General features: G+C 47.4%; 1 protein-coding gene across 1 annotated transcript in view; it reads right to left on the minus strand.

Moving 5' to 3' along the window:
- The window catches only part of REEP1 (receptor accessory protein 1), a 136,134-nt gene that overhangs the window by 123,216 nt on the left and 960 nt on the right, over window positions 1–11,958 (minus strand). The gene's annotated exons all lie outside the window — the stretch shown is intronic.

The following is an 11,958-nucleotide window of genomic DNA, read 5'->3' on the forward strand; positions in this document are numbered from 1 at the left end:
AAAAAAAAAAAAAAAAGAGAAAAAAATATATAAAAAGTAAATAAATAAATAAAAATGAAGATAAAGACATTAGAACATCAAAGTGTTCCCTTGTGTGTTTCCCCCTTTTTAGGTTTTTCTTAGATGAACTCCCCTCCGTCTGGAGGCTGTAAGAACTGTGATCTTGGGTGTGGTCAGCTGAGTAATGGCCTGCAGATATCCAGGTCCTAATTCTTAAAACCTGTGACTGTTACCTTATAAGGCAAAAGGGACTTTGCAGGTAGAATTAAATTAAGGCTTTTGAGATGGGGAGATTATCCTTGATTATTCAAGTGGGTCCTATTTGATTTGTGATTAAATGTGATTAAACGTAATCACAAGTGTCCTAAGAGGAAGATGGAAGGGCAGAACAGAAGACAGTGTGATCACAGAAGCAGAGACTAGAGCAATGTAGCCACGAGGAATGCTGGCAGCCACCAGAAGCTGGAAGCAGCAAGGAATGGAGTGTCCCCTGGGACTTCCACAAGGAATCAGCCTTGCCAACATCTTGATTTTAGCCCCAAAAGAGTCATTTCAGACTTCTGACTTCCAGAACTGCAAGAGAACAACCTTTGTTGTTTTAAACCACTAAATTCATGGTTATCTGTTACAGCAGCAATCATAGACTAATACAGTGGGAAAGGATGCTTGACTTCACTCACCTCTTTGTCTCAGATTGCTGAGATTGCTCAGATTGCTTTGTCTCAGAGCACATGTCCTCTGCCTTCTCTTCTCTCCAATATTGGATGCCACAGTGTCCCCCAGTAGGAAGACGAAGCAGTGGTTTAATTCCTTCATATGTAAGATGTACCACTTCCCCTGCTGAAAGGGTTTATCCCTACAATTTCCAACCAAAGCCAGACAAGTCATTCACACACACACCCACAAAATATCCACCCAATGGAAACAGCACTGGGCAGGCAGAGGGACACTTGAACTCAAGTCCCAGTTTCCCAGTGACTGGCTATGTGACCTCATAAACTTCTCAAAGATGGAATCAGAACTTATACATCTTTATATCCCTGGTGCCTGGCGTGCATCAAATGGTCAAAAAAAATGAGCAGTACATCAATGAATAAATTGACCAAGCTATAAATCAATCAATCAATCAATCTTGAGCAAGGATAGAAGTCCTAATCACTGAAAAAGGAAATATTTTTAATAGCTCTTCTCTCTCTCTTCCTCAACCAGTATAAGGAAAAGATGAAAATCATAAAGTTTTGGTCAGGCATGGTGGCTCACGCCTGTAATCCCAGCACCTTGGGAGGCCAAGGTGGGCAGATCACCTGAGGTCAGGAGTTCAAGACCAGCCTGACCAAAATGGTGAAACCCCATCTCTATTAAAAATACAAAATTAGCCAGGCATGGTGGTGCATGCCTTTAATCCCAGCTACTCAGGAGGCTGAGGCAGGAGAATCGCTTGAACCTGGGAGGCAGAAGTAACAGTGAGCCAAGATCATGCCATTACAATCCAGCCTGGGCAACAAGAGCAAAACTCCGTCTCAAAAAAAAAAAAAAAAAAATCATAAAGTTTTAGGGTTGGACAGTTTTAGGGTTGAAAGCCAGGAGCTCCCTGCCTCACAAGGCAGCCCAGTGCTGTCAGTGCCAACTACTGGAAACCTTTTCCTTCCAAAAAGCCAAAAATTTGTCTTCTAGCCACCCACTAGTTCTAGTCCAATTCTCTAACCATATAAAACAAGCTTGCTCTCTTTCCCACATTAAAACATTTTCAGAACATGGACACCTGGCCTTAAGTCTTGGCCTAGCCAATTAGGCTAGTGATTTTGACAGATCACCTATCTCTGTGGGTCCCCATCTTCCTTGTCTGTCGAACAAGGGCATGACATCACCAAGACTCCTTCTAGCTCTAAGACGCAGTGTGAAAAACACCACCTTCTTGGTATTCAATCCTTCACCGTTTTAACCTATTCATTGGATTTTTAATGTCAACACTTTATTTTTTACTTCCAGAAGTGCTTCTTTTCCACATGGGCCTATTTCTCTCCCCCAGGTTATGCTGTTTTCTTTTATTTTCAGTTCTTTGCTTTATTTCTTTTTTTTATTTAAAAAAACTTATTCTAGGTCTCTAACTGGTAGCTCTATTATAGAAATAATATATATTATTAATATATGTATGTGCAAAGGTTGCTGGATGGGACAAGTTTGCCACCTTCTCAGAATAGTGAGGAGGCTAGAGCCGAGTGAGAGAGGGGAGGCCACTGCCAGGTAAGGTCAGAGATAGGCAGGAGCCAGACCTTGTTGAGTGTTGTTGACAATGGCAAGGAGTTTGAGTTTTACTCCTAGTGAGATGGAGCAGTTTTTAAACAGCATAGGAAAGATGGCCTATCTTACTGGTTTTTTTTTGTTTGTTTTTTTTTTTTGGAGACGGAGTCTCCCTCTGTCACCCAGGCTAGAGTGCAGTGGCACAATCTCGGCTCACCACAAGCTCTGCCTTCCAGGTTCACGCCATTCTCCTGCCTCAGCCTCCCAAGTAGCTGGGACTATAGGCGCCCGCCACCTCACCAAGCTAATTTTTTGTATTTTTCGTAGAGACGGGGTTTCACCGCGTTAGCCAGGATGGTCTCGATCTCCTGATCTCATGATCCGCCCGCCTGAGCCTCCCAAAGTGCTGGGATTACAAGCGTTAGCCACCGCGCCCGGCCCTACCTAACATTTTAATGAGATCACTGGAGGGACAGGAATAGAAGCAGAGAAAACAGTCAGGAGGGTTTTCAATGGTCCAGGAGAGCAACAGTATTTGGTTGGTGGCAGTGGTGGAGGCGGGAGTCATGGGTAGACAGGCAAGTATTTTAAAGGCAGAGCTAGGAGAACTTGCTGAAAAAGCCTGAATTCCACAACATGCAGCCTGAAGTGTGCACAGATCCTGCTGGATCCTGCAACTCCCTCAGGAGGGGCACATGTGGACTCGTGGTTCTCAACCTCACGTGCTCATGAAAAAAAGTCCTTGCATGTTCTTGGAAATCCATCGTGAATCTCCAGCATCAGCTGGCCAGGCTCACCAGCCTCTTTCTCAAGACGGGTTGTATTCCCTCTCCTCTGAGCAGCATGACCCTCTCAGCCCAATATTCTGTCTGACAGGCATAGCTTTGGCAGTGTAAGCCCCAGTTGTGACAAGACTAAATTTTACACTGATCACAATTAGGCAGCCCATCTGTGAAAGTAAGACAGGAGGCTGGGCCCAGTGACTCATGCCTGTAATCTCAGCACTTTGGGAGGCCGAGGTGAGGAATCATGAGGTCAGGAGATCGAGACCATCCTGGCCAACATGGTGAAACCCCGTCTCTACTAAAATACAAAAAATTAGCTAGGTGTGGTGGTGTGCACCCTTAGTCCCAGCTACTCGGGAGGCTGAGGCAGGGGAATTGCTTGAACCCAGGAGGCGGAGATTGCAGTGAGCCGAGATGGTGGCACTGCACTCCAGCCTGGCAACAGAGTTAGACTCCATCTTAAAAAAGAAAAAAAAAAAAAAAAGGAAGTGAAACAGGAGGACTCCCTTGACCCCTCTGTGGGACTTGTGACAGGGGTGTGGCTTGCTGACTCGGCCTACAGTGCTCAAACCCCTTGCAGGAGGGGAAGCATGCAGGTGAGAGGGTGCCAGGGCTGGGGTGAGCACTTTTGGCTCTGGTTCCCTGGCAGCATCTAGGGGTGTGTTATAATTAATGCTGTTTTAGCAGTTGCCATTTGCAGATGGCTGTTAACCAGCTCAGTGGAGAGTCACGGTGACAGTCTTTTACACCCTGACCTCTTGGCACCCGTGTTCTTGTCCAGTATCCAGAAGAATCAGGTCATACAGACTTGAAGGATGGTGAATGCAGAGATTTTATTGAGTGATGGAGGTGGCTCTTAGCGAGATGGGGAGCTGGAAAGGGGATACAGCAGGAAGATAATCTTCCCCTGGAGTGCGGCCATCCCTGGCCAAACTCCTCTCAACGTTCCGATGCTTCTCTTCTCTCCTCTGCCACGCCACTCTGCCTCTCTGCCAGTGGAGTTTGGGGTTTTTGTGGGTACAGGATGCGGAGTGTGACGGGCCAGAGTGGTTTTGGAAAAAGCAACATTTGGGCAGGAAAACAGGGATAACTGTTCTCATTTAGGGCCGCAGTTTCCAGGCTTGAGGGTGGGGCCTTTGCCAGGGAACTGCCCTTTTCTACCCAGTATTTCCCTGCCTCCTGTCCATATCAAAAGGTTCTTGGTTGGGCACTGGGTTGACCGAGTCCAGGCATGCTATTTAGAACTCATCATAAAAAGTTGGGGTCAGAACCTCTCAGAACCAGAAAGCATGAACCACAGTTTAGCACAAATGGTGGCTTGCGATTGAATCTCGGGCCCCAGGTCCACAGGCAATAATGAGAACCTCAGGCAAGTCCATCTCTTTTCAATTCACAGGGGACATGATGGCACCCTGTCTCCTGACTCAGCCCTTCTCAGGTTTTATGGGGATCTTGTTAAAATGCAGATTCACTAGGCCTGGGACTCTGCATTCCTAACTACTCCAGTAATGCCAATGCTGCTGGTACACAGACCACACTCTGAGGAGTGAGGTCCTGACTCATTCACCATCCAACACACACTCGCTGGGCACCTACTGCATATAAGAAACTGTGAGGGAAACGAAGCAGATGTGGTCTGTAAGGGGATATCAATGCACAGACCACCACAGCACCAGGAACAAAGTGACAATGCCACTCTGGGGACCCATAGGACAGAAATCTTTCTTGGTTAGGGGACCTAAGGGAGGTTTCATGGAGAAAGGTAGAGACACATATGGAGAGTGTAGTGAAAGCCAGAGGGCACCTTCCAAGGTTTTAGCTATGGAATGGCATCAGTTCTTTGTAATTGCTAATTTCTCCTCGGACTTAAGACCTCCTTTCTTGACTCACAAACAGAATAAAGGGACTAAAAGGGAAGTGAGAGAGATATTTCCAGTGTAGAGATTGAAAGAGTTATGTCAGGATTCTCCCAGTTTCACAATACTGTATTATGCCAAGGACATATCTAGGTTTGCAAAGCTGGCTAGGAGTCATTCACTCAACATATATGGTGGTCATTAGGGCTGTTCTTTAGTGAGGAGTGTAATTCCCCACCCACTTTGAATTCAGGTTTGGCCAATGACATGTGAGCAGAAATGGCAAGTTATCATCTCCAGGGGCAGGTACTTATGAGCCAGTGTGTGACTCTCTATTTTTCTCTCCCTACCACAGTGAACTGTGGTATGTGTGTGTGCGCGTGTGTGTGTGTGTGTGTGTGTTTTGAGACAGGGTATCACTCTGTTTCTCAGGCTCAGTGCAGTGGCATGATCTTGGCTCACTGCAACCTCTAGCTCCCGGGCTCAAGTGATCCTCCCACCTCATCCTCCAAGTAGCTGGGACCACAGGTGCACACCACCATGCCCAGCTAATTTTTGTATTTTTTTTTTGTAGAGATGGGGTTTTGCCATATTGCCCAGGCTGGTCTCAAACTCCTGGGCTCAAGTGATCTGTCCACCTCTGCCTCCCAAAGTGCTAGGATTACATGGTGAGCCACTGTGCCCAGCCAGAATCCTGATGTCTTATAATGATAAGACAAAGGAAACCCAGGCAGCCTGGGACTCTGAGTGAATATGATGAGCAGAGTACCCCTGTCAACCCACAGTGAACAGGCTGCAGAAAGCAAGAAATAAACCTTTCTTTTCTTGAGCCACTGGGATTTAGGAGTTGTTACTGCAGCATGCTCTAGTCCATCCTAACAACAAATATTTAATTGATTATAAGCACCATTTAAAGTTTTCATTCTAGGATATGGGACAGCTCATGGCATCAAAAAAGCAGCTGTAGGAACTGGGGCCTGAGCCACCAAAACCAAGGCTCTCTTGTGCCAGCCTCTTTCTCTCACCCAAGTCTCATCTCCATTTATTTCTGCTTTGCTATATTCTCCACTTTTGCTTATGGACTTTCTCCACGTATGCCAGGGGGTTTAGATGCCTCAGCCCTAACTTCATATCTTTCCAACTCTGGGCCCCATAGGCAAGGCTATTCTCCCGCAGCTCCAAATCAAGAAACCCTGGGGAAGGATCTCAGTTTGGGTCACCTGCCCACCTCTGGACCAATGTCCGTGCCCAGGGAAATGCATATCTAGCCCTGGGTCACATGCTGACTTTTGTGGCTGAGTGGAGGGAGGCAGGATGGAGCATGTTACCAGAAGGGAATGGAAAAGTAGTTTTGCAGCCCAAAGTACTATCCAGAGTCCCATACAAACAGGAGGGAAGGATATACACACATAAGTATGCAGGAGAATGTCTAAGGCAGACTTTAACTGAGATGTGATCAGTGAAAGGAAAAAAAAAATGGGGAGGGAATGTAGTATACGCTATGCATGATAGTCCTAAGAGGAAAGAGAAGCAGGGCAAGACAGCTAGGCTGGACAGCTCCCTACAGTGGCAACAGGAGGCATCTTTGTCCTAGAACTGCCAGGTGACTGACAAGGCCACAGGGAGAGGGAGAGATGGGATGTCAGGAGGAGATGTTAACTCAAATAACAGATGCTCTCTGTTTACTAATCCAGTAAATCTGACAATGGGGCAAACCTTTTCTGATCAGGAATAAGCTAAGTCCGGAAGAGCAAATACTGAACCAACACGTGTGCCGCATCACCATCTTCCCTGCATAAAGCAGTCTTAGGACTCCTTCCCCACTGAGCCCAACTCAGCTTCTTGCTCCTCAAGACAGTGTCCTAGGCAGCCTCACATTAATCAAAAGAGATGAACTTCACTTGCCATCCCTGGTCTGGGTACCCACGCATGCTTGAAGGCCTATACCAAATTACCTTTCAAGACTCCTTCTGAAATCCCTACTGTGTGGGGGTCCTTGATCTATATTTCCTTGATCTATATTTCAAGTTGGTCCTTGATCTATATTTCCTCTTTCCCTGAATTCCCAGGGAAGCCCCGGTGTGACTTAAAAAATCCAAAGTGAAAATAATATGCTTCCATATAAAGACAGATGAGATCTGAAAATTCAGAATAAATACTCTGAATATAATGATCCAACTTCCAGTTCCTCAAGAATCCCAATTCCCTTCCCAAGTCCCAGAATCGAGAGGAAAACATCCTTAGTGCCCAAGTGCACCCTCCCTTACTTCTTGTTGGGGGTTGGAAACACTCCCCCAGACTAAGAATTCTGGTAACCAGCTGGGCATGTGTGTGGCTCATCCCTGGCAGTGAAATTCCAAAGGTATCACGTGCTATGGCTGCTGCACTGCTGTCTCTCTCCTTTCCCTAGCCTCCCGGACTTCCCTGGAAACACACACACACACTCATTCACATACACTCACATGTACACAAAACAGCAGCCTCACTAAGTGGCCAAAGAGGGCCTCACTCCCACTTCCCTCATTCTCCCCAGGGCTCCTCCTCCCCTGACATAATACACCCTCCAAAAAAGATAGCTGGCTTCAGAAGGAAGCGGGGAGACTGACCTAGTAATAACCAGGTGAGACCCTCCCTTGTCAGCTAACCTCAAATAAGACACAGCGGGAAGAAGTGCATGAAAGCTACTTCTCAGCAGGTAGGCAGGGTTAGCAAACAAAGAAACAGGGCAGCTCCACAGCAGAGAAATCTAAGCTGGTATTCTTCACTTCCTTGAGGATACTCCTCCTGTTTATAAATAAACATGATGCATACAGGCCAGCTGGGGAAGGAAGGGACCTAGAGGAACACTGACTCCTGGAGCTCCAAGGACCTGCAGGGTGACTGTGGCCAGAAACCTGTCTCTTAGACAGGGAGCTGGCCCAGGTGGGTGGGAGTCGGCCTTAGCACTGTGGCAGTGGCTCAGGTCAGCACTGGGACTAGAACCCATGTTTGCTGCCTACTAGCCCAACATCTTTCCTTTCACAATTCAACGGAAACATTTACCCAGCTCCCACAGTGCACTACAGCACGGTGCCAGGAAATCAATCCTCAACCAACTGGAACCCGCCATTAACTGAATCAGTTTCCTGCATGCCACATTTTAAAAGCAGGCCCCAAAGAAAGGCTAGCTTATATTTAAGGATTTATGATCTTTTCTTTTTTTTTCCATTTGTTTTGCAACAGTTGGGGAACATCTTGAGGACAATCCACATTCCTCCCAGCCCCATCCATTTTCATATCCCTGACCCAGGACAGCCTTCATGCTCCAAATCCCAGTCCTAGAACTTAGCCAGATCTTCAACCTATCAAACTAAGACTCTGTCTTGATCATCACACTGTATTTTCTAAAAACTAATATTTTTAAAAATGTGCTATGTGGAAATAAAATGTTTTCTGCACAGCCGTTAGTTATTCAGAAAATTTTGTGGACTCAGAACTCTCTTTTCCCCATGTAGTGAGTTGGGGTTTTAGTCCACTAATCCCATAAGGGGTGAGAAGCTCTTGATCCGTTCAGCGAACGTTCTGGGCCTTGGCCAAGACAATGAGGCAATATCTGCTCCTTAGAATAATGCTTCAAAATGGCATAGTCTTCCAAGAAGTCACAGAGCAACGTTGGTGTCCCCCCTCCAAAAGGGTGCACAAAAATATGCTCTCCCCAGTTTGAAATTCATTCATGCCTAGACCTTGAGTTGTGTGTAAAGAAAATGAAAGGAGGCAAGCAGGCAAGTCCTAAATAAGTCCCTGTGTCCTATGAAGGTATCAACCAGGTTCTGAGTGCTATTGCACTAAGTATTTCTTCCTTAATTATTTACAGGCTGAGCCAAGGAAGTTAGGAGAAAGAGAGCTAGCAAGAAAGAAGCATCTCAAACTGGTCCTCATTCTAAGAGCCTTGCCTGTGGGCACAAGCCTATCTTGATGCCTGCTGACCTCCGTCCCCAGGGGACAGCACTAGTCTGCCACTCTGCTTGTCCCCAGGGCTTGGGATTTCCTTCAACACAACCAACCTTCACTCAGTGCATTCAGGTGCCAGGTACTTCGTGAAAGACCCATGGCAGGGGAAAAGAGGTTGTAAAGGGAAACAAGCCACAATCACTTTCTTCAAAATGCTCATGGCCAGTAGCAGCAGAGACATCCACAAGCACTGGTTGGCTGTCCCTGGAGGCCATCAGGTTGTCGTGATACCTCTGGTTGGATGGTTGGGACCACACAAAGACAGGAAGACACTCCCTCTCTATCCTCAGAACACAGTGATAGGTCTTCCTTACATGTTCCTTGATGTGACAGAGGCTTACAAAACCATAAAAAGACTGCTTACACAAAACGTGACTTGCAGATAAAACCATAGGATGCTCCCATGCTAGAGGTCTAGGGAGCTTGAAAGAGATCAATTTTTCAACTGGCAGTGGGGAGTGAAGGTGGAAAAAGCACCGGACTGGACTAAAAATCCAGAGCCTGTTTTCTTTACCAGCTCATCTTGTGTCCTTGGGCAAGGCACATTTCCTCTGCAGATGAGGGGGAGGACTAGATCAGTTGTTTTTATTAGCAGTAAAACACATATATTTTTCTGAACTGTATTTCATCTAGAACCCCAACATATAAGACAAACAAAAAGGGAACTGCTTGGGTTGAATCAGGGATGAGGAGCCCAGAGCCCATCTGCTCATGCTGGGTGGCCCTCAGGGAACCCAGTTTGAAACCCGCAGGAGTAAATTAAGTCTGAGAGCCCCTGATAACCTCTCATAGGGTTCCCGGGGAGGACAGAAGGAGGGACTTATCATTGATTTAGTGCTCTCTGTGGTGCTTGGCAACTTATATATCAAGTGTCATGGAAATCTTTGCAACAGCAACATGAGGTGAACTAGCTGCGGATTAGCATCTGCTGTGATCTGAGTTGTGAACTGGGATCTTCTAGCAAGAGGCAAAACTGGGATTTGAACCACGGGTATTCTGACTCCAAACACAGTATTCCTCCCTTGATAAGAAGTTCCTCAAGGTGTGTGGAGTGTAGAATATTGGGCTGAATCAATAATATCCTTGAATTATAAATATATGTACATATATGTATACAGGAAAATTTCTTGACGAATATGCCCTCCATTATTATTATTAGTTATCTCTGTGTGGTGGAAATGTGGATGATTTTTCAGTTTATCTTTTCTAATTTTCCCGTAATGAACAAATATTGTCTTCACCGAACAGGGATTGCTTATTAAAAATGATGTTCATAATTCATAATCAATATGCTTATGCTGGGTTTCTACAGCGAATTAGGGACTGGGGGATAAGTGCTATCCCTGAGCTTTTGGACTTGATGGTGGAAATAACAATCTCAAATCCCATCAACTCTCCTTAGGCCACAGAATGCTGGCCACAGATAATTTAAATTATCTGAAGTCTCGGTTCTGGGGAGTGTGGTGGTTTTAGAAAGCAACAGCACGTCCCTGAGACACCTCCCAAATGTATGCCTCTCCTCTCCACCCTCATCAGTTGCCCGTTGTAAAAAAGGGGGAGGGGCTGGGCACGGTGGCTCACGCCTGTAATCCCAGCACTTTGGGAGGCCGCAGCGGGCAGATCACTAGGTCAGGAGTTCAAGACCAGCCTGGTCAACATGGTGAAACCCCATCTCTACTAAAAATACAAAAATTAGCTGGGTATGGTGGCGAGCGCCTGTAATCCCAGCTATTTGGGAGGCTGAGGCAGAAGAATCGCTTGAACCCAGGAGGCTAAGGCTGCAGTGAGCCGAGACTCTGCCACTGCACTCTCCAGCCTGGGGGACAGAGTGAGTCAAAAACAAAAACGAAAAAAAAAAAAAGTGGTGGGGGGATGGAGGTGCTAATAAAACTAATCATAGTCACATGACCCAGGACCCGATGCCCTCACTCCCAGCCCAGCAGGACCTATAGAGAGCCCACCAGCCAGGCCAATGCAACTCTCCAGCCCCACCCTGAGGGCTCCCCAGAAGCCACTGGCAATATCGATCCCAGAGAGGAACCACCACCCTGATGGCAAGACAGTATTGGTCAGGCATGAGGCAGGGCAAGGCGTGTCAGCCACTTCCCTGTATTATTCATGTCAGCTCTGCCGGCAGAAATCTTCCAAATGTTTAACGTGCCACCTCAAGATGCAGCGCAAACCCCCCCCAGTCAGGAACAGCTGTGGCGAGGCCTTCACGAAATGACTTGGGGGCTGAGAGACACAGACACTGGCTTTGGGAGGAAAGCCCTGAACCGTGGCAGGAGACAATGCTGAGATCCACTTCGGAAGGGAAAATCAGTAAAGAAGGGACGGGAGATGGGAGGTGTTTCAAAACGTGGGGAGTGATGGTGCACAATCACTGGGGTCCAGAGTTCCGCGTTCTCAGACAAAGAAAAAGCCCGAGGTGCTTGCCACCCTCCTCCCTGTCTTAGAATCCCCACACCCATTTCAGCCCCTGCTAGCTAGAGCAGGTGGCAAATCTGTTCTGACTCAGGCCAGGACGGTTAGGGAAGAACAGGGACTGGAACAGCCACGTCTATCTCCAAAGGAGAATAAATCCACCGGGGAAGCTCTTCAAACGCCTACGGGTCCTGGGGCTTGAAAGGGAAAATCGGCCCCCACGCCCACCCCCAATGACTTCACACAGACCTCACCCCAGATGACTCTGCGCTCTCCTGCAAGGCCTGGGAGGTGTCATCGCCACCATCCGGGTGGCTGTCACTTGAAAATTTCCCGTGCACTCCTGGAGGTACCCGCCCCTGTCTCTCAAACCCCTGCAAAAAGAGTCAGAGCCGAGGGCTCCAGGCGTCTACTCCAAGATTCATATGCGTCTTCCCATGTCCCACCTGCCTTTGCCGCTGTCGATGTAGACACCAAAAAAGGAGGATTTTTCCAACCCCACTGGGAGTCCCGCCTCTGTCTCTCCCCACTTTCCGCGCCGACCCTCCAGGCAGCGCCCCTGGCTCGTCTGCGCTGTCCTTTCCACCTAACAAAAGCTGGGCGGCGGACCGCGGCGCCGGGCGACCGCACATTTTTCCCAAAGGAGAGAGACGCGTGTCCCC

This window comes from Mandrillus leucophaeus, unplaced genomic scaffold, assembly GCF_000951045.1.
Source record: "Mandrillus leucophaeus isolate KB7577 unplaced genomic scaffold, Mleu.le_1.0 Scaffold988, whole genome shotgun sequence".
Lineage (NCBI taxonomy): Eukaryota > Metazoa > Chordata > Mammalia > Primates > Cercopithecidae > Mandrillus > Mandrillus leucophaeus.